General features: G+C 41.5%; 1 long non-coding RNA gene across 3 annotated transcripts; it reads right to left on the bottom strand.

Moving 5' to 3' along the window:
* Positions 1-3,767: 3,767 nt before the first annotated feature.
* LOC143269661 (uncharacterized) lies at positions 3,768-23,992 on the bottom strand. Of its 3 annotated transcripts, none has more exons than XR_013046241.1 (7): positions 23,831-23,992; positions 23,045-23,178; positions 21,015-21,336; positions 19,289-19,340; positions 18,901-19,145; positions 18,212-18,346; positions 3,768-3,828 (listed from the first exon to the last, which is right to left on the bottom strand). It is a non-coding gene; the product is annotated as an uncharacterized LOC143269661 (long non-coding RNA). The 3 variants fall into 3 exon arrangements; XR_013046242.1 differs by having other exon boundaries at positions 21,015-21,105; XR_013046243.1 differs by lacking the exon at positions 19,289-19,340.
* Between the last annotated feature and the right edge of the window lie 13 nt (positions 23,993-24,005).

Here is a 24,005-nt window from a genome sequence, read left to right as displayed (position 1 = left end):
AGGACCACATTTTTTAAGGAAAGTGATTATATTGGAACCTCCTATATTACAGGCGAACTTATAAAATGCTAGTTACTGTAGAGTAAGGATTTGGGATGTTTTTCAAAACATTTGGAGGATAAACAGAATTATAGTTCATGATAATCACTGAACCCCATCATTCAAATGCCCCATCCCATGTCTCAGGGCTCCACTAGGGCACTGAGTTTAGGGTTACATATTTTCTTTAGTAACACATACCATTTTAAGCATCAATAAATTTGTAGGATCTTGGATTTGTTTCCTACCTGTGTTACTTTTGTACTCTAAAAGCCAGGATCCTCTTTCCAAAACAGGCTGACACATTTGGTTTTCACGGTTGATCCTCAGTTTCCCATTATCCTTCTCTGGGGCATCAATTAAACTGGTCACCAGCTTTTGTTTGTTACTCAGTGTATACTTCCCTCTGTACTTTCCAAGGTCTGGATCATGACACTCATAGGAGTTCTCCCTCTCATGTCACTAGTATCTCTTACAATGGTTATATTTATCCAATAAGATATTTGAGCTTCTTAAATTTTATCTTGTCTCATTAATAATACAAAAAAATTAAGTGTGCTTACTGTTAACAGACAGACCCAACCCTTGGGGTACTGGCCAATACATAGACAACACCTTGGCCAACTTAGTGCCCTGAGAGCATTATCCTACATAGCCCATTTGTGCATGCACTAAGCCAACTTTAAGAGATGGGCTCCACTCATCTGTCTCTTTCTCTTCCTCTTTCCATCCCTATGAGGTCGAGTCTGCACCTCCTTTCTCCCTTCTTTCCCATCTCTTTCTCTCTTCTTCTCTTCCTCTTCTCTTTCTCTCCTTAGCCTCTGCCCACTTTCTCTCTCTTCCCTTTTCCCTTCCCTCACTTAATAAAATTCTCCACGTGAGCACCATCTGCACAGTGTGAGTGACTTTCCACCATGCCCCTTGACTCCATCCGCCAAGACTGCCACTCAATTTTTTAAATAGAACATTGGTGTCATGACTGGGGTTTGAACCGAGGTTGCTGCAGCCACAATGCAGAGTACTAACCACTTTAAGATCACAGCAAGCCAATACTAAGATTTAAAAAAATACATTTAGTCCTAATGACCTCTCTGTTCATTTTATCTCCTTCTAAAGTAAGGAAACAACAAGCCTCAAATATTTTGGATTGGTATGGACTTTTTGTATGATGATAGAAATGCAAAGCGATATTTGATTCAACTCTGGTTTATAATATACTCTATATGATAATAGAAATTTAAAATTTTAATGATCTATTCAGATTAACAAAAGCTAACTTAGAGATTTACACCCATGTCTTTGCCAAGTGTTCAACACCAAGCTTCTAGAGAATTTAAATAAATGATGGCATAGATTTGATTAAATCAGGTATTTCATAAACAAGATACATATTCTATAGTGGAGTTTCTGGTCCCCTAAGAGGGTCCTTTTCTCAGAATTGGGCCACACCCCAACTCACAAGCCCCTTTTCTTCGTCTAATGAAAGCTTCTAACATATTGAAGACTGTTAGGGAACACAAGTTGATAGTCATTCATACCTAATAAGACAGACAGTACTCAAATGCTCAGAGACCTGCAGAATATGGCATTTGAAATGTTTAATTGAAAAGCTTTTTGTGATAGAGAGACACACCAGCTCCTGGCAGCACCCTTATTTCCTCCAAAGAAGATGGATGGCACAGAAAAACCTCTATTCATAACTTGCTCCAGAATGGCAATGCCAGCCACTGAGCAAAACTAACTTTTGCCTCGACTGCTGCCAGGGCCTTCTTCAGACTGTGAACAACAGGACTCTGGGGAATCCATTGCCTCACTTTTGCCCAGACAAGGTAGGCTGGTCCTCCCCACAAGTTCCTACCCCACAACTGTTAGATCTTCTAAGGCCTGACAGCCAAAGACTAATGTTGTTGCCCTGAGACCTCTGCCCTCAACGACCATGGAGGACTCTGCGGTGGCTGTCTAGATAGCCAGAAAGTATGTCTCTGTCACTTTCAATCACTAATGCAGGTAAAAATTTATCCTTCTCAGATCTCTGATGCTGTTTGATGACTCTTCTGCTCATTTACTTATCCTTCTCAGATCTGATGATGCTTGATGGCCAGGGACCTTTAGATTTACCAATTAACAGCTCTCCCCCGACTCTCCACATTAGAGAAGGTATGGAAGAATCCCAGCCTTTTGCTATGACACCAAGATATAAATCTGTTCCAGTTGTTTTACAGACACTTGTAGGTTCCTGCACAGGTCCAGCCCTCCTGCCAGACTCTAAGTGCAGGGTGTCCTCCAGATATACCAGCCCCTGTACCAGCTCCGAGGATGTTAACTGGGCAGATACTGGTGGGTTAGCTTCACCCACTTGCCAACTCATAAAAACTCCATTATCCCCTAACTTGTTGACACTTTTACAGGATGGATAGATGTGTTCCTCACCTCCAGAGTAACTGCAGATGTGATGGCTCAGCTGCTCCTGAAGAACACATCATCCCTCAACTTGGCATGCCATCTCCCCTAGCTCCCACGACTTCACCACTGGTATCACCTCTCCAGGCTCAAGTGGGCACCTACCCAGTAACTGGAACCTTGTATTCCAAGATGTCCCAAAGAAGGCATATCTGCTCTCGTGTCTCACTCATTCACCCTTGCCTCTTCTGTACAACCAGGGTACTTCTCTGTTCCATTCTTTCTGGCAGTTATCACTTTTCCCATGATTAACAAACACTATTTGTAGGACCAATGATAAAAAAAAAAATCTATTTTTTCTCCCTAGCAGTCTTCCTTCTCAGCTCCCTCAAGGAACAGGTGCCTGAGGTCTCCACAATGACAGCTAACTGAATGCTCCTTCACTCACACTTCCTGCTGTGTGTGACCCCACCTCCTAACTTCCCCCTCCCCACTTCATCCCAAGTCAGCAGGAAGAAGTCTTCAGAATTTGGCACCCCTCATTCCCACCCTACTTGCCATCCATAACTCACCCTTTTTATAATGATCAAAAGGGAAGACTGTTAACATTCAGACCCGCCCCTTGGGGACCTGGCCAATGCACAGGCAACACCTTGGCTGGCTCAGGGTCCTGACAATGTCATTCTACATAGCCCATTTGTGCGTGTGCTAAGCCTGTAGGAGGTGGGCTCTGCTCATCTTTCTCTCTCTCTATCCCCATGAGGTTGAGTCTGCACCTCCTCTTTTCCCCATCTCTTTCTTCTCTTCCTCTTCTCGTTCTCTTCTCCTTCTTTTTCTCTTCTCAGACCCCCATCTGCTTTCACACTCTTCCCTTCTCCCCCCCGCCCTGTTAATAAAACTCTGCACGTGAGAATTGTCTGCAGGGTGTGAGTGACCTTCCACTATGCCCCAGGGCTCTACCCACCAAGGCTGCTGCCATGCCATTTTTAAAATACAACACTTACCATTAACCAAAGAAATATCATTTTATCTAGAGCCATTCTCAAACTTCCTAAAGCTGCTACCCTTTAACACAGTTCCTCATGTTGTGGTGACCCCCAGCCATAAAATTATTTTGTTGCTACTTCATAACTGTTATTTTGCTACTATTAGGAATCATAATATAAATATCTGATATGTAACCCACAATGGGGCCACAACCCACTCACATGTTGAGAATCTTCTTCTTCTTCTTCTTCTTCTTCTTCTTCTTCTTCTTCTTCTTCTTCTTCTTCTTCTTCTCCTCCTCCTCCTCCTCCTCCTCCTCCTCCTCCTCCTCCTCCTCCTCCTCTTCTCCTTCTCTTTCTCCTCCTTCTCTTCCTCCTCCTCTTCTTCTTCTTCATCTTTTGCCTAAAAGGATTTGAGTGGATTTGCCTTCCCAATAAAGAAAAGGAAATCAGATAGCTAAGCTAAAACAGAGTACAGGAATATTGTCAGGGATTCCCACAAATTAGCATGGATGGCTCTCCTCAAGCTAGCCTGTGATCATCGCTCATTCCTGTTTACTTATACTGTATGTTCATTTGATGTCTTAGTAGTTGTCTTAGTCAGGATTTTTATTGCTGTAAAGAGACACCATGACCATAGCAGCTCATATAATGGAAAACATTTAACTGGAGCTGACTTACAGTTCAGAGGTTTAAGTCCATGCTATCATGTCAACATAGCAGCATACAGGCAGACATGGTCCTGGAGAGGCAGCTAAGAGTTCCATATCTGAATCCACAGGGAATAGGAAGAGAGAGTGACACTGGGCCTGGTTTGAGCATTTGAAACATCAAAGCTTACCCCCAGTGACACATTTCCTCCAATAAAGCCACACCTACTCCAACCAAACTACATCCCCTAATAGTGCCACTCCCTGTGAGCCTATGAGGCCATTTTCATTCAAACTACCATAAGAGTGAACACTGAAGCCTCAAATATCTAGAAGTCCTCTTCCTGCTTCTGGCTCTTCTACTTTTGAATCTATTGTTTATTTCAAGTAAATAGGAAATTAAATTGCTAAAGAAATTAAACTTAGATTACTGGGGGATGCAAATTAGTTGCTGAATTGAATATACTTGCTTTTTTAATTGCAGAATTCAGACATTTATTTGGAACTATATTTTTCTCATTTGTTTTCAATGAAAAACTCAGAAGACCTAGTTCTTCCATTCATACACTAATTCAACAAATATTTACCGAACGCTTATATATGCTCTATGTGTGCTAGAGGTGAAGAAAATGATGTGCCTATTCTTACTGGGCTTTCATTTAAGGGCAAGGAGACACCAAATACTTGCAAAACACAGTTGTCCTTCTGTAGATTGAGACCCTGTATATCTTCAGGTCGACTGACCACAAATAGAAAATATTAAGGAAATCAATTAAGTCTGAATTAAACATGTGCAAACTTATCCTTGCTATTATTCTTTATGCCATATGGCACAGCAACTATTCACATAGCATTTAATGCATAAGTAATGTTGAGATGATTTATGGCATATGGGAAGATGTGTATAGGTTATATGCAAATACCACTATTTTATATTCAAGACTTAAGCATCTGAAGATTTGTTTCCACAGAATGTCCAGGGGCCATTTCCCATTGATACTGAGAGATGGCTATTGTGTATGAAGTGGTAAATGTTCATGAGTGCTCAGGATAAAAATCAAAATAAGTAAAGAGTATAGGAGTTTTCACTAACCTCTGAGGGAAGAGAATGCAGAATAAAGAATAAGAATCCTGGAGCTGAAGGAGAAGGTCATAACCTGGTCTGGAGTAAAGGCCATTTAGGCATACAGGACATCTTATGAAGGACTGTACAGAAACTACCTGGTGTGACCAAGCATCAGCAAAAAAGGGTGTTGTATCCAGGGAGTCAGGGGTGTAAGGACTGAGTGAACTAAGGTTAAAAACTAGTGTGGGAGTTCAGCTCCTAGAAAGAAATTCTCATTGAATTCAAGGACTCTTTCTGTATTGGCAAGGAAGCCATTGAGGAATGATGTGGTCTGACTTACTAATAAATAATATTGGACAGGGAATATACTCAGTGGCTCAGGGGTAGAATGACTGCCTAGTATGTGTAAGGCCCTAGGTTCAATCACCAATGTGTGTGTGTGTGTGTGTGTGTGTGTGTGTGTGTGTGTGTGAGAGAGAGAGAGAGAGAGAGAGAGAGAGAGAGAGAGAGAGAGAGAGAGAGAGAGTTTGACTGCTATAGAAAGTAAGTGGCAAAAAGCACATGCTCATAGAGACTATGGAAATCACCCAGGAGCTGGATGTGATGCATTCCTCCACTGTGGCATTAGTGGAAGTGGGGCAAAGGTAAAAGTAAAGCCAATGAAATAAATCAATGGATGGGTTGCACGGTGTGAGCAAAAGAAGAGAACCGAGATTAAGATCAAGGGTGAAGAAAGGACTTACTGCTCTGTGAGAGGGAATGGTTTGGAAGATGAACAGGATTGGGTTGTGAGCATTATAGTCATGTTCTAAAGCTATAGTAACATACTACTACAAAGTTGTGGTTAAAACAGCACAAACACAGTTGTGTGTGGTGGAAATCGAAAACCGTGTGCTCAGAGGAGCCAGGCTCCCTCTGACACCCACAGCATCTTTCCTTGCATCTCCATAGCTTCTAGTGGTGACCAGCAGTCCTTGGCATTCTTGGATGGCAGCTTACTTTCTACTCTCTCCCTAAATGAAAATTCTAAAAGGGAAAGAGTTCTGCTTTGTTAAGCGACTTAACAATCTTCAGAGCTTTAGCATTCTTTAGATAATGCCCAAAGAGTGGCTTGACCAGGAAGGTGCTGTATCAACTTGGAACTGGAAGCTCTGGATGATTTCCAGTGAAACTGAGGAAGTCTTAATCACCGAGAACAACTAATGGCAACCATTGTAGGTCAGGCACTGTCCAAGAGGTGGATATGAGGGTGGAAAAAACATCCATGAAGCAGCTTTCTATGAAGAGAGAGGCATAAAAGTAACCATGCAATAGCACAGAACTAGTTAATCCTGGAGAGATGCTGTGAAGCTACTGGTAAAGGTAACTAATCTAGTCTGAAAAGGAAGAGGATCAGAATGCTTCTTAGTAGAAGTAATAAATGGGAGATCTGAAAAATCAGTCAGGAAAAGGAGAGCAGTTATAAGGCAAAGGATATCCACTTGTAAAGCCTCGGCAGAAGAGAAGGCACTCAGAGAGGCAGCGGTTCTGCTCCACTGATGTGTAGAGGAGAAGGTGCTTTTTTGCCTATAGGACTCAGGCAGCCATGATTAGCAGAGGCTAACCATCCAGGTCAGGCTAAGGAATTGTGCTTTGTGTAAGAGCCTCCATCTCACTCCCATAATCCCCTGAGTGACGGTGTTCTGTGAACTGACATTCAAATATGACAACTTTCTGGCTTACAGCAGATGCACTTCTGAAACGAAAGGCCTGAAGTCCCTCTTCCTTTTCAATTTTTGCTCATCTCACATGTGACATAATCAAGTGCACAGTCTTCTGTAGTCACAACCGCTGGATTGATGAAAGATGAAAGGAAGCAAATGTAGAATGGCTTTCTGAAGTGAGGGAAGCTGCTGCGGTATTAATTATTGCTGGACTACTTTGAATTCATGTTTTTCCTTCAGTTTGAATAATGAAGCTTTCTTCCCATATCCATCATAGGGGTTTTTATTATGCCTTCCTCAAAATTTCCCATTAACCTATAAAATTCAAATCAGTTCTGACATTTCGATCTGTCTGTTAGAGACTTGATCTAAAGGCATTTAAATAAAGAATTTACTTCAGAGAGTAGAATAGTGCTTACCAGAGGCAGGGAAGGCAGAGGGAAGATTGGGAGAAGTAGTCAGTTGGTATAAAGCTGGGCACAACTAAATTGCGATGTTCTCATGCACAGTGTAAGTCTACAATTAACAATAATAAATTATATATTTCAAAATAGGTAAAGATGGGTTGTTTTATACGTGGGGTAATTTCCCTGCTGCAATTATCAGGCCGTGTGTGTGTGTGTGTGTGTGTGTGTGTGTGTGTGTGTGTGTGTGTATGCTGTGGATGTGTTGCTCTGATTGGTTAATAACTAAAGTGCTGATTGGCCGGTAGCCAGGCAGGAAGTATAGGTGGGACAAAGGGAGAGGAGAATACTGGGAACAAGAAGGCTGAGTTAGGAGTCGCCAGCCAGACACAGAGGAAACAAGATGTAAAGATACCAGTAAGCCATGAGCCACATGGCAAGGTATAGATTTATAGAAATGAATTAATTTAAGTGTAAGATCTAGCTAGCAAGAAGCCTGAACCATTAGGCCAAATAGTTTTAATTAATATAAGCATCTGTATATTTATTTGGGTCTGGGCGGCTGTAGGCCTGGGTGGGACTGGAGAAAACTCCAGCTACATACACACACACACACACACACACACACACACACACACACACACACATATATATACACACACACACACACACACACACACACACACACACACACACACATATATATATATATTACATGAAAAATAATAAAACCTAAAAAAGAATTTAACCTGTTTTACAAAACAAATCTACATTCATATGTTGTGTGGATACTGGGAAGAATTAGGCAGATCAGAATATATTTTTAAATCGCTATACTTCTACTGTCTGTTATACATGTTGACTGCAAAAAGCAATTCTGTGTTTCCTTTACTGAAGAGAACTTTGAACAAGTGAGAGATCCCCCTCTTTTGGCTGCAGAATAACATTAGCAGTTAGCATTTATTGAGCATACATTTTTGTGAAAGTCACTAATTGAAGAATTTTGCATACATCAAATGTAATCTTCATAATTACAAGGGTATTCTGTCATGGCCATTGTTTGACCAATGTGGAAACAAGTCTCACAGAAGCTAGGAGAGTCATGTAAAGTAATTATGGGACAGGTTCTTGATTAGTGACTGATGTAGGAGAGCCCAGTCTGCTTTGGGTGGTGCCAGCCTTGGGCAAATAGTCTTGAGTTACACAAGAAAGCAGACTGAACAAACCATGAGGAGCAATCCAGTAAGCAGTACTCCTTCATGGTTTCTGCTTCAGTTCCTGCCTCCAGGTTCCTGCCCTGTCTTCCTTCATTGATAGATGGTGATATGGAAGTATAAGATGAAATAAATCCTTTTCTCCCCAAGTTGCTTTTGGTTTTGCATGACATCTTACCACATAAATAGAAACCCTAGTTAAGACAGTAATGCAACTAGGAATATAGCCATGTCAATCTCATGAAGCGTGCCAGAGCCAGCAAGCAGTGGTACCCATAGCCTTTCAAAGGTAGCAGTTCTGAACCAGTGACAAGTAGATAAGCAGACAGATTCTCTAATCTTCACAAACCATGAATCTGATTAAGGAATGGCAGAGTGTTTCACAATGAAAAAGAGGACCTTTCCCTCGATGTCTGTCTACCTCTGTTCTCATAGCCCAGCCTGATAAGCTCTGCATCCTTCCTTGAATTACTCTAATGGTCCGTGAGCTACCAAGGGAATAAATGAATTCTTTAAAATGTGACATTGCATCCTAAACTTCCACTGGGTTTTGTTTTTTACAATTTATGAAGCCTGGCCAACTCTACATAAACTTAAATGAGTTCTGGTCACTCATAGTAACTTTCTGTGGTTAGTTGACCAATCCTACTGATGAAATATCCCCAAACAAGACAGGCCAACACGAGAATATTTTCTCATGGAACCCATTAGGCAGGGTTTATGTTTGCATGGCAAAGCCACAGTGAGAATTCTTCTTAGGCCTCACTGTTTGTCTCTTTCGGTGACCTGATAATTTCCATTTCTATTCAGATCAGTCAAAGAACAAACAGCTAAATGGATAGATGCTTCCTGTTCCTTAAACTATGCTTCCCTACAGCCAGAAGAGGGCGCTCAGGACACGTTTTAGAGATTTCGCAGGCAGCTGCTCAAGGGTGGGAAACTTCAGTAATATTTTCCATTCTGAGTCTCTTTCCTCGGGGTAACATGAAAATCCAAACTTTAAGGCAGTGTGTAACATGCTGCCCTGAGTGAGAGCCAAGAACCTCGGCCCCGCTTAGGGCACTAACCAGAGCTTAAGGCTGAAAAGTGACGGATAACAGGACTACCATTAGAATGCCCGTTTTCACAGCACAGTGAAGGGGAGTGGTAAGGGTGGAGGCAGAGGTTTGGAGGCTGAAGATACCAGTATTTCCTATGCTCTTGGACATGTCACACGTCCCCGTGAAGAGTTAGCAACGCCTTCCAGTATCATTCGCTGTGACCCCAGATACCATTTGGAAAGCACACACTGGGGCCCCCTTTGCAAAGCAAGTCGTCTTCTTCTGCCCTTCCGCACTTTGCTGAAAACCTTCAGTGCTCAAATTACTAACAACACACTCAGAAAGGCATTCCACAAGAGGAGTGCATGCAGAAGAAAAGGCGCTGCGCTCCAGAGTAAACATCCTCTGTCTTTGTCACTAAAATCAGCTCTTCTCTGGGTAGTTCTGTCTGTCCGTGCTGGAAAAGGAACATGGACTCGGGTGTGAGCTAGAACGCATTCCACTTTGGCTCAGGGATGTGATTTGGGACAGATCTCCTAATTTTTAGTTCAGGTTTCTCTGCAGTCTTAGATAATGAGTCTTGCCCTGAATGGGCTGCAAGAACCACAGCTGTTGGACTCTGTGATTGAGCCAACCAGCCTGGCGTTAACCAGTGACTCCCTCCAAAGATATCTGGGCCTTGCCTTGTTCGGCTGATGCTAACATTGTCCAGAGAGTCCTGGTTTCTAAGGTGGAAAAGTCAAATTTTCCTCTCCTTCTCTCCTAAAACCGCTGTACACGTCGAAATCCCTCTTTCATAGAAATTCTCTTTCTTCTTCTTGAGGAGCTCCATCTTCCATGTGCAACATGGGTGTTTGCCACATTTTGCTTTGCTTTTCTTCTGCTTTGGTGTGTGTGTGTGTGTGTGTGTGTGTGTGTGTGTGTGTGTGTGTGTGTGTGTGTTATGTACATGTGTATGCTTCTGTATACACACGCATGTTCAAGGAGGCCAGGGGTTAATATCAGATCTCCCTTTGTCGTTCTCCACCTTGTTTGTTTGTTGGGGTGGGGTTGACACAGGGTTTCTCTGTGTAGCCTTGGCTGTCCTGAAACTCACTTTGTAGACCAGGCTGGCCTTGAACTCAGAGATCCACCTGCCTCTGCCCCCCAAGTGAACCACCATCACCCAGCCTCAACTTTGTTTTTTGAAACTGAGTCTCTCATCAAACCTGCAGCTCATTGCTTGGCTTGACTAGCTGGCCAGCCAGCCCCTTGAGCTTTTATCTCCCCCATCCCACTGGAATTAGAGACATGTCCCATGTCCCTTGGCCTTTTTCATAGGTACTGGCCATCCAAATTCAGGTCTTCATGTTACTGAATGAGGTCTGTGCCCAAGCACCCCTGCCCAAACCTGCATGTCAAAGCAGTTGTGATTGCCCATAGATAAGCTCTTACAATCGGACACACTAACATTCCCTTTTGGAAGCAGGAGAGGGTTCACAAAGCTGCTCACCAGGCACACGAGGCTCTGGCCCTCCCAAAGCATGTGAAAACAGTTAACTTAAGCAGTCAACTCTTCCTGGTGGTACAGCTACCAGGCGAGTAACCCTTCACCCGTAGTCCCAGTTAAACTCACTGAGTCACGAAGCTAGATTTGGGTAGGGCCATCTCTTTGGTCTGTCAATGCCTTCCCTATCTATGGTGAATAAAGAGTCCTCAATAAAAGCAACACAGCCCTTCCACATGGCCCCCTCCATGTTTGGAAGGCTAACTCCAAGAAGAAGAAGAAGAAGAAGAAGAAGAAGAAGAAGAAGAAGAAGAAGAAGAAGAAGAAGAAGAAGAAGAAGAAGAAGAAGAAGAAGAAGAAGAAGAAGAAAGTAAATTTTTAAAAAATTAACATCAGCAACAGTTGGAGCTGAGTGGTGTCTTAGAAAGAGACCTGATGTGGTTCTTAAATAATATTTGGGGCCAGCAAGAAGGCTCAGAGAGGACAGGCGCTTGCCACCAAGCCTGACAAACTGAGTTCAATCCCCAAGACCCAACTTCTCCAAGTTGTTCTTCGAACAATACAAAAGTCCTGTGGCACACATATGCACACACACACACACACACACACACACATACACATGCACACACACACACACACACACACCTGCACACAAAACAAATAAAATCTAATTTAAAATTTTTTTAAAGAGACAAGATTTTCAGTAAATAAATGCAAATATGCTAAAAGGTTGTCTTCAGGAATATTGCATTTCATATATGTAAAATATATGCAGAAGTGAAACTTTCAGTTTACATATAAACTTTATTGCAAACATATGCTATTTGCAACAGTCATTAAAGGAGGCAGATATTATTTACAATGTACTGAGATGCTAACTAGACCTCAGAGCCAGGTTTTTAGAACTTCCTAGTTCATTTCTTTATACAACCTAACATCATTTTTACAGCCCCGTTACAAGCTATTAAGGCTGGGTGCATTTATAAAAGACAGGCAAATGTGAGACCTTTGTCCTCAGCAAGTGTGCCAGAATGTGGCATGATACCTTTGGCCATTCTTAGTTTTAGAAACACGACAGATCTAAACTAATTCTGCCTGCCTCACCAAGAGGTCACCAAAGGTTTTGACAATTCTTGTGAGGTAGGCTGCAGTAGTCCCGTGAGGAGAGCCTGGCAGCTCCGAAAGCTAATAGCCCCTCGGAGAAGCTGCTTCATAGTTGACTCTCACAGTAAAACTTAGCAAAACTCAAGACTCTAAGGGCCTGTCACCATATGAATAATAAGAACTGGATGCATTCATTGCCAATAACTGAGCTCTGGCTATTCATCAAGCATCCCAGTACTCAGCATTTGTATACCCGTGGCTATTCATCGAGCATCCCAGTACTCAGCATTTGTATACCTGTTATTAAACTCTCTTCTCAACAAATCCTCGGGAATGAACGATGACACAGGCATATTGTGTGGATGCTGACAATATGAAATGCAAAGAAAAGTGTCAGAAACGTGTGATTTGTGTTCCTAACAGTACAACACAATAATACTAAGGGCAGGCTGGGTGTCATGTCTATGTGACAGGGGCTTTTCAAATATTGCTTCATTCAGTCGTTAAACAACCCTCAGAAATAGTGGTTGTCCACATTATATGAGGAGAGATGAGAAAGAAAAAACTCCTGGAGCATCAAATACATGATCCCAAAGGCTTTCACGGCAAGATAGTAAGAAAATAATGTCACAACGGAGTTGGGAAACATTGTGTAGCAGGCACTGGGTGATAAGCTATGGGTCTCTTCTTTAATTCTGTGAGCTTTTGAGATGTGTGATAATCTCAGTGGGACTCTTCCAGGTGCCATGTATCAAGTGCAGGAAGGAGAAAAACAGAGCAGCAGCAGCAAGGCTTGCCACCGTCCAGACTAAAGGAGGCAATGGTATGGGAGTGAAAGAAGGCAGAGGTGGAAAGGAGTCCTGTGAAGGTCGGGGAGGTGCTAGCTGTGGGGTGTGGGGAGTAGGGACTGGAAGTTAAGACTGAAAGGCTCAGAAGGTAATTGGAAGGATACTGAGGCTGAATAGCAGGTACCAAAATCACAGGACATAGGAACAACACCCAGTCGGGTGACTATAGTTCCAAAAATGTATTATGTATCTTAAGAATAACTAGAAGAGAAGGGCTCAAGTATCTAAACACAAAAGAAAGATAAGGAGATGGAGAACCTTATTCTTTGCCCTGGTTTATCAATGCTCACTATTCATGTGCTCAAATATCACACCATACTCATTTAATGAGAACAATTACTACACATTGATCAACTTTGAAGCTGTGGTAAGGAATGGAGACACCTACTCTCCTGGTCACAGCATGCTGTACGCATGCATTGCATCTGCACTTCTTACCCAACAAATGTATTAATTCAATCATCTTATAAAATCATTAGAAGACTCAAAGAATTAAGGCTTCACAATGCTAGTACAGGAAAATAAGTCGCACTGATGCAGAAATATTTTTGAAACTCAACATATGAGGAAGATTAAACTGTACTTTTTCTCATTGATGTGAATCCCTGTATATATATAAACTCTTCATTTCTAAAACCCCGCTGATAGGTAAATATTACAGATGTTTCATAATTCTAGACACAAACTAGGTTTGCCCTGCTGGGGGCCATGTAATAAGACGAGGCTACGTGACATCTGAGATTAAGAACTGTCACTGCAGCATAACCCACCTATCCTGAACAGTAACTAGTCATTTGAATTATGAAAAATCAAAACATCGTTTTCTAGAATTAATGGTCCAGTCAAAACACTTTGAATGGGTCTGGAGAGGTGGCTCAGAGGTTAAGAGCACAGGCTACTCTTCCAGACCTGCTGAGTTCAATTCTCAGCAACCACATGGTGACTCACAACCATCTATAATGAGATCTGGTGCCCTCTTCTGGCATGCACGCAACATGCAGGCAGAACACTGTATAGATAATAAATTAATCTTTAAAAACATTTCTAAAAGGAAAAATGTTTTTGAAAAAACATATTGAATGTTTTAGCGAAGGCTTAATATGTGAGTGGTCTGTGTACTTGTGTTCAGGCACATGTACCGGCTTATTTGTTCTATTATTCAACCCAAGTTTAATGAGAAAAATGACAGGTCTCAGCAATGAGGAAATGAACTTCCTGGCCTTTGCATACCAATCTAGAATCTAGTAAAAGAAAATGGATGTTATAAACTGTGAAATAGTAGGATCATAAACACAGTTGTGTGGGTATGTGGAGGCGGTACTGCTCCTGCATATTGAGCTAGAACTTACTGAAGGGTTTTAGTTTGTTCTTAATTAACCGGGCATGATCAGAAAAGCTTCCTGGAGGAGCAGCTGTCTAAGCAGAATTTGAATCATACATGGGAATTAATTATTTGAGAGGATGAGTATTTTAGAAAATGAGAATAACAGCTGTAAAAAGAACAGGGAAAGTGAGGCTTGAGTTTGGAGAACCATAAATGGCTCCTGTGACTCGGCTACATAGTGGGAAGGAGAAGGAGAAATTAGGAGCGTGGTAGCCTGAAGCATAGCATCACCTTAGTCCTGAGGAGCAGGACATCACACACCACAGCTGAGCACTGGCTTGACCACATCTTGAGAGCGACATGAACAGCAATGGCAAGAAAGGATACTAGAGAGGGTACTGAGTCCAGGGAAGGGAGTTAGGAGGCTGCTGAGTGGTGTGGGTAGACAAACCAGTAACAAATTAAGATAATGGTAAAGTAAATGATAAAGAAGAGAAGTGTATAGGGAAGATAAAACTAAGCATAGTTGTAGACCTGAATGCAGGAGTCTCTCTTGAGTACTTGGATGGATGTTTATTAGTAAGTAACTGTGTGCTCGTGTGCTTATGTGGCTATCTGTCCTTCCGTCTGTCTGTTTTTCTGTCTGTGTCTGTATCTGTGTGTTTCTGTATCTGGGGTGGCGGATAAGAGGGTGGAAGGGCAGGAAGAGGGAGGACATAATAAATTAGATTTAAACTCATTAGTACAGCTGAAGATCCAAGTCATATCTGTACGAGTCAGAAATGCAAGCTGGGGACATGAGAAGACACCTAGAAAGAGGCCATAGTTTGGATTTTGAGTGTCTCCAAAAGACCCATACATTGAAGATTTAGTCTGCGGCCTGTGCTGCTATTTGGAGCTGGTAAAATATGGGGTGGAGTGGAAGGAACTATAGTTATTAGGGACATGCCTTTAAAGGGAGTTTGGCGACCTTAACCCCCACTTGCTTCCCAGCCACCAGAGATTTCCTCTATTGAGTGCTTGTCACCGAACAGTAACACAAGACCAACAGGAACAGGTCAAACGACCCCAACCATTGACCAAAAAAATCTCTCAAATTGTGAACCAAAATAAATTCTTTTTACGTCGATAATTTCGGGTATTTTGTTATAGTAATAGAAAGCCAGTAAACTCAGTAGGCAATCTGTTAACTCACCAATGAAAATAGGCAGAACAAGAAAAAACGAACACCAATACAGAGAAGATAGATGAAAATAGACTAACAACAAAAACGAAAGACCATGCAAAGAGAGTCAACGTGGCTTGAGTAAAATTAGTAAAAAGCCAGGGAGAATGCTGAGCACACCAAATGCGGGAGAACCATTCACAGACTGATGGGAGTCATTCAGTGGGAGGCTAAGACGTGAGATGGGAACACAGGCAGTGTGCCAGAAGGGACAGAACCTGCTTATTTTCAGCACCATCAAGCCACGCAGAGGAAAAATTTGGGGTGCCGAAATCAATCTACCTTGACATAATAGAGAAAAGCAGTTATTTGTTCAAAGACTTCCAGATTCGATCTCTCTCCTTTCTTACCTTACCTGATGTGATGTCAGTTAACTGGGGTATGTTAGGCCCATAGATCTTGCTATTTTAAACCTTTATCTCTCAATGAGATAAGCAATTACACATTTTACTGGAGAAATAATTACATGTATATGTACATATGTATATTATGCATAGCATTCTCACATGTGATACATGCCTGCTTTTTTAGCATCCAAACAAAACTTCAATTCCAAAAATACATATTATTTCAAAGTTTCTACATTAGAATATGGGCATGTCAAATTAGTGTGTTTTCTTTTTTGTAGTCATGATTTATTTGTATTCATGAATGTGTCTGTCTGAGAGTATGCTACATGTGTGGAGATATTCAGGGAGGTCAGAAGATGATGTCTGAGAAAGCCAGAAGAGGATATTGGGTCCCCTGAAACTGGAGGCACAATCAGCTGCGGGCCTCCTGATGTGGGCACTGAGAATCAAAGTCCGAGTCTCTAGAAGAGCAGTGAGTGCTCCTAAGCACAATGCCATCTCTCAAGCCCCCAAATTATTATATTTCTAACACCTCAGAAAGTACACTGTATATGTTTTTCTTTCTGGATTAAGCACCACTGATGGAAGCCATATATAATATTTATTTTGAGTGTGAGAAGCCTTCTGGCAGAACTCAAGTTGCTGGACCAAACAACAGTCTATTTGTCCCTCTCTATGGCAACTCTCGACACTGCTCCAGTGTGCTCATTCCACCAAGCCCCAAGGAGCCTGGAGGGTGCTCCTTGGCTCATGAAGATGTCCTGTCCTGAAGTTGACCTCGTTCCCCTGAGCATCCTGCTTGCTTCCTTCACTTTATGGCCCAGGGGCTGCTGGCTCCCTTTCCTGTCCTGCACCTGGGCCTGCTTCCGTTTTCTTTTCCATGAAATCCTAGGCCAGGAGAATCTTCCTAGTCCCCTTTGGCAAGCTGGGGATCATTACCATTTCAGAGCCAGCCGAGGGGGGAAAACTTGGAGGGAACATTGAGTTCAAGCCCTTCCTTTTAGAAATAAGGATACCGAGGCATAGAGAAGTAAAAAGGACTTGGCTGTATCGACTTGGTAATTTATGACAAAGTGGGGACTTCAATCCAAATGGCTGTCCCACTTTCTCCATCAAGATTCAAACATCAGATGAATGGGTACAATATGGACATTTATATAACTATTTAATTATTTATGACTATTTAAGGATGGTTGTTTTCATTACGCTTTGTTGGATAACTTATTACCCAACAAGCATTTGGGTAATAAATCTCTTCTTCTAGAAACAATGCCTTGAGTTTCCTATCTACTGTCCCTTCTTTATCTCCTTTCTGATGAGTGAAGTAAGGCTCACTGAGTCCACCATTTCCCTATGCAGAACATGGCTGAGGATATAAGATTTCAGTATAGTGCTTGGTTTAGGAATGTCCCCTGGCCGGGTCTGCGATCTGGAGATTCTCAAATTACAGACAGATTATCATGGGGTATGTCCTTGTAGTCCCTCACTGGAACCTGGCAGCATCTGGCCTGAAGTTACTTGAACCATTTTGCCATCACATGAGGGCACTCAGCAATGCTGTTAGCATCTCTAAATTTGAGACTCTTGTTTGAGCCTCAATGTCTCTTATTCTTGCATTTCATCCTACCTATGAGCTTTGGAGTCACATAAACCAATAAAGATTTTTTTTATAAGCTCAGTTCTTGCAACCCAAAGTGCTTTAACCAATGAAATGACCCTTTACAGAGTCTAATCAGCCCATGTCAGTGTGATTAAAATCGTGACTTGACTGTCTTTCTTTACAGGTCAGATACTACAGGAATCTCTAAAGTATAACAGCCTAGCATTGAGACACAGAGAGGAGAGGAAACACAGGACAAACCATGTCACTGGGATGTACTCTAGTTTACAAAAGTGATATCCATTTGGTTGTGGGATCAAGGCTGGTTTTCTTATGTCGTGGATCTGTGAAGTCTATTTGGTTCATTTAAGACTTACACAAGCATCACAAACCATTATGCTGCCAACTGAACTCTGGGCTTAGGCTTTTTCATTTATTTGTGTTTATGAAATCATAATTTCCTGCTCTTAAGACAAAAAAAAAGTTAAAAGGGGCTTTTAAAGTTAAATAGGGTTTTTGTTTAAATAAATAAGTCCCAAGAGATTTCTTTACTTCTACCCACTGTAAAAGAATAACATGGTAATGAGTTAAATGCAGATGAGTCAGAAGCACCAGACTCTTTGCCTTCAACTCCACATGAGTTTATAAACCAAATGGAGAGCTTTGATTTGTTAAAAAAAAAAAAAAAAAAAAAAAAAAAAAAGACCCTGAGGGGAAAACTGGCTAGTGACATGTCCATCTTCACACATCCGGCACTTAGATGGGTAATTACCTGACTTGCATATGGAAAGAACCTTCTGAGTCTCCAGAGTGTCAGGGGAACTGTCCAGGAGTGTCTGGGTTAGGTAAATCCTCTTGTGCGCCACTGCCAAAATGAGGCAAACCACAGGCTAGCATGTAGTTTCAGCTTTAGGAGGAAAGGACAAAGGACTTCTAAAGATATCAATAGTAACTGATGGAGACCATCATCTATTGAAAACCAAGTTCACTTCTTTTATTGCATTTCTGAATTATCCACCTGCTCACTTCTATTTTTGTTTCTATTTTTTTAGTTATTGATTAATTTTTTTCTTTGGCAATTTTATATATCCATACAATATCTTCCAATAATTTTCTCCCTCCTATCCTTGCTTATCCCTCTCTCATCTCTACCAGTCACTTTTCCAGACACATGACTTGATTTTCTTCTATGACCCATTTCTTGTGACCAGTGCCTTCTCTGAGACCGAATCAGGACTATCCATTGGTGTCTGGAGAGGTCATGAGTGGGTACACAATGGAAGGTAATGACTCCCTTTCTCCCTAGATATATTAGTAGCAAAGAGTTCTTCAGTGAGAGGTAGGACCCTCATGAGCTGCTTCCTTATTCTTGCCCAACTCTTGAGCTGTCCAGTCTTGGCCAGCCACAGAGCAAGCATCTGGAGCTACTCTGAGTTCATGATTGTAGTGTGTTTGTCTTACCCACAAAGGTGGCATTTCGTGATCCTTCTCTCCATCTTCAGGCTTTTACATTCTCTCATCACCCCTTCGGCAGTATTCCCAGAGCCTTAAAGCACATGGTATGAATGTCTTTTTTGAGGCTGAGAACTCATTCATTCATCCATGTTGAGGTTGAGAATTCATCTATTCAAGTCATTCATACTTGGGGATACTGGCCTCAGTAAGTATCTTATGTAGCCACAAGTCTCTGCATTCATCATTATTCACTGGAAAGAGAGGTTTCTCTGATTAAGGCTGAAAGCATAAGCTTAAATACTTATCTACTGCTTCTCTGACTCTTCTCTTTCTTACTCTGATTTACCTATACCATATCCCTTTCCATGGCTTGAACTTGTCAAACTCTTCATACCTCAGGGCCTTTGTACAAGTCTTCTCTGTTCTTAGAAAACTCTTTGATGACTCTAGAAATTGGCCAAAAGGATATTTTTTAAAAGATGTTTCTTGATACTCTGATATCCTGTAGTTTCTACTAATGGGTTTTCTGTACCCTAATATTAGGTTTATCCACTGACACATAAGCCAGATCAAGCTGAATTAAAAGGTAAAAGACCAGGCATTTTTGAGCAAAGCACTCCCAGGTGACTGTCCAGCCCCCAGAGACTGGGGAGGGGGGATAGAAGAGAAATCACATGGCCATTCTAAAGGATGGGGCTTAAATACCCTGTAGGTGTGGGACAATGACTCATCCTTCACAAGCTGGGTTTGTGCCCAATTCTGGAGCTTCCTATCATCACCAGGAATTTGGAACTGGGTTTTTTTGGTGGTTCTCTGAGAGGGTGGGGTTTGGAGAGAACAAACTGGGGCTGATTTGGCAATTCCAGCTGAACATATACATTATTATTGTTCTTTCTCATAGCACAGCACTCTGATAAATTCCTTTACACCTCTTATAATGATCATATACATCTTATTTATTTACTTTTGTCTATCATTTCCTTTTATTAAAGAACCTAAACTGTTTTTTGTTATTGTTGTTGTTCACTGAGATATATCCAGGACCTTGACCAGTGCCTGCTGAACAAATACTTAGTACTTGAAAAAGCAGAATACCTGTGAAATGTATAGAAGGGTGAAGGAATGAATATACTCCAGGCTATTGCCAGAGATTTCATTGTTCTCTGTATATGTTTTCATATTGCTTTGAACAGCCTATACTATGATTGCCTATTTTAACTTTTTGTAACTCTATTTATGTATTTATTGTGAGGGGGTGTGTGCATGCCATAGTGTCCATGTGGAGGTCAGGGGAAAGCTGTGTAAAGTTGCTCCTCTTCTTGCCCCAGGATTGTGTGTTTCTCTAACATGTGATCATGAACCCCTAACACACAGTGATGTGTAGTTGTATAACATCTGTCATGCCACTGTAATTCTAACATACAGCAAAAATTTAAAGAGATTTAGTGAACACACTGATAAGTAGCCAACAGTGAAATGATGAATAAATAAAATTATATTTTCCAAGCACATATATGCATTACTAGTATAATTCCATTTCCACATTCTTCAAGGTGACAAGTTCCAAACCTACCTACATGGTTTAGTCACTAAATTGGAATATCAGATATTGGAACAAAATAATCTGTATTTTGACCAAGGTTGCTAGTTGCTTTTTATACAAAGCTGATTTAGTTATCCTGAATTTTTTTTAAAAAAAAATCACTTCTGCAGTGATTTCTTTAACTCCTATATACTTTGCTCTCGTTTAAAGGAATGTTGTCTTTATTTAAAAGTAAAGAGGGATTTTCTTTAGAGTTATTAGGTTGAAATAGCTACAGTCTGGCAAAAACAAGACAAGAACAGAATCCTTGGTGCACTGAGCTCTTAGAAGGATTCCATATGCCAACAGATCTGAAAATAACAAAGGTAGTCTACCCACATGTGCAACCCAGACATGCTTATCCGAGTCTTCGGTCTGGATAGCTTCCATAGACCCGCTCCTTGAGTCCTCCTTGTTAAGATAAGGATTCCACAGCTCGGAGAAAACAAGAGTCTTCCTTAGGGACTACATTATGATTTTTTTTTTAATTTTCCACATTTTCTATCTTTAGCATTTGAAAAATATTGACTGTACTCACAAGTTTTAGATTTATGACGGGTGACTAGGAATTTTTTCAGCGTCGTCTGATCCAACTGCTGCCTTTGAAGTAGCGCCTCTGCTATAATGTACTTCACCCAAAAGAGAGAGAAGAAAAATTGGGCTGTCTCCTTGAGAACAGGAACAAACGAGCTGCAAACATGTTTTGTAAGCCACTTGCAGGGTAGAGGAACTGGCTGCAGGCTGAGTGACCGGCAGACCCATAAGCTACTTACAGCCCTCACTCAGCTGCACCTAGGAGGCAACAGAGAGCCAAGACTTCTATCTATGACTTCCCGGTCATCCAACTCTGCACTATCCATCTGCCAATGAAAAAAAAAGGTCTCAAAAAAGGGAAAGCAGTTTTAACTCTCAAAAAAAATGTAGGAAAAATAGAGGTCAGAAGACCGACTCCACAGAAGGTCCTAAGGCCAGTTTATTGTAAGTGTTGGATGAATTACCCAAGCTCAGGGCTCAACATTTTATCCCTTCATAAAAATAAGCTCAACAGTATTTGTCTAAAGTGCCAAGTCTAATTACCGCAATTCATCATCATAAAATACTTTGCATTCCTTCATGAAAGCTGCCATAGAAAAGGTCAGCATACCAGCCTAGGCTGGTTTTGCTCTTGGGGAGTTTGTTGTAGACGTGGAGAATTGTAGACTTATTATTCTGAAGCCTCACATTCTCAACTAAAGATAGGAAAGTATCTATGGCTCAGATGATATAACTTAGGGGTACTTGGGTACATCGTGGGTGAGAATTATGTCAGGCTTCATATATTTTTGTTGCTGTTGTTGTTTATTCTTTTTTGTTTTTACAGCCCAACCAAAGTTTCCCTTTCCTCCCCACTTCCCAGTTCATCCCCACCACCTCCCCTCCCCTCCACCCCCCCAACCCCACCCCACTCCAAGCCATTTATTCCTCCTCCACTGCTTCTCTTCACATACAGGCAAACATCCCATGATGTTTGTTTCATATATTCTGAAGGCTGGGGATTGGTTGTAAATAAACCAGGAGTGTCTCTCTGTAGAGTATAAGTTGGACAGTAGTTGAAAACTGAGTAAGTTCTTGTTCAAGGTTGGAAACAACTTGATTGAAAAGCAGAAAAGGATGAGTATCCTTAAGTAGAAAAATTTAGAACAGGGAAAGGGAAAACTGGCTTACATAGCTTGAAAGAAAACATGTGTAACAATAATCAAGGAAAAACAGGCTATAGTGGAAATTGGGAGAGGTTGGAAGGAGGAAAGGGAAGTGGTATAATTATGTTTTAATCTGAAATGTAAAATATAAATTAATTTTTAAAAGAAGTTTCCAAAAATTGTTGAACAGAAAGTTCTCAGAAGAAATATAAGAAGTCAACAACTACTTGGAAAAAAAATTCAATATCTTTATCAACTAAGATTACACCTAATCCAGTTCAAAATGACCACCATCAGAAAACAAATAAGGAATACTAGTGAAGATGCAGGGAAACAGGAACCCTAACACACAGCTGGCAGAGGCACAAACTAGTACAACCACTGTGGAAGTCAGTATGGAAAGTCTCCAAAAAACTAAAGACAGAGAGGACTGTAGAGAGGGCTCAGCACCTAAGAGTACTCCTTGCTTTTGCAGAGGACCCAGGTTCAATTCCCAGCACTCCTGTAGTAGCTCACAACTGTCCTTAACTCCATTTCCAGGGCATTTGGTGCCCTCTTCTGGCTTTGTGGGTTCTAGGAACACACACAGGTGAAGCATACATACATATAAAAGTTTTATATATATATATATATATATATATATATATATATATATATATATATATATATATATCTTATATATCTTATATATATCTTATATATCTTATATATACATATATATCTTATATGTACATATATATATATCAGATTAAAAGGACAATCTGCTTCTAAACAATCTTTAAAAGTTTTTAACCTAAAAATAGAGCTGTCTTATAGTTATACCACCTCCACTCCTGTGTGTATGTGTGTGTGCATGTGTGTGTTTGTGTTTAGTGTTCAACAGACATACCTGAACTTCTGTGTTTATTGCTGCATATTCACAATAGCCTACTTGTAGAATCTGCTTACACATCCACACCACTGTTCATTATTGAAGGATGTCAGGGCAGGAACTCATGCAGGGCAAGAATCCAGAGGTAGGAGCTGATGCAGAGATCATGAAGGGGTGCTTCTTAATGGTTTGCTTCTCATGACTTGCTCATGCTACTTTCTTTTTTTTGTTTGTTTGTTTGTTTGTTTTTCGAGACAGGGTTTCTCTGCGTAGCTTTGCGCCTTTCCTGGAGTCACTTGGTAGCCCAGGCTGGCCTCGAACTCACAGAGATCCGCCTGGCTCTGCCTCCCGAGTGCTAGGATTAAAGGCGTGCGCCACCACCGACCGGCTCATGCTACTTTCTTACAGAACCCAGGACCAGCAGCACAGGGATCCTACCCCCCACCATGGCCTGGGGGCTTCCCCATCAACCACTAATTAAGAAAACACTCCACAGGCTCATCTGCATCTTGATCTTACGGAGGCATTTTTTCTATTGAGGTTCCCTCCTCTCAGATGACTTTAGCTTGTGTCAAGTTGATGGAAAATGATCTAGCACAACCTTCCTCTGGTGGAACCCAGCTGGAGAGAGTAGACCACTGAGGTGCATTCTTGGGTGCATTGTCCCTGGCTTCTTCTCGGCATAATCTCTCTGCTTCCTGGTCTGCTGAGAACTGGGGAGCCACTGCCTCACACTGTTTCCACTGGGCACAGAGCATCCTGAGCCAACATGCCATCCCTACCCCGGGCACATTTCTTACTGACCTGGGCATGGATCATAGGCATAATGAAGTCTGTGGTCATGGTGACAGTGTGGTTCCTGGGTCTGGGAGTGCCAGTCTCAAGCATTAGTTCATTGGGTTAGTTTTGTACAATGACTGGTATTAAAGTAGGTTACAGTATTGAGCATGGTAGTGAGATGTGTCCGGAGGCTCTGTCT

Source organism: Peromyscus maniculatus, chromosome 20, assembly GCF_049852395.1.
Source record: "Peromyscus maniculatus bairdii isolate BWxNUB_F1_BW_parent chromosome 20, HU_Pman_BW_mat_3.1, whole genome shotgun sequence".
Classification (NCBI taxonomy): Eukaryota; Metazoa; Chordata; class Mammalia; order Rodentia; family Cricetidae; genus Peromyscus; species Peromyscus maniculatus.
This window is presented reverse-complemented; position numbering and strand designations above follow the sequence as displayed.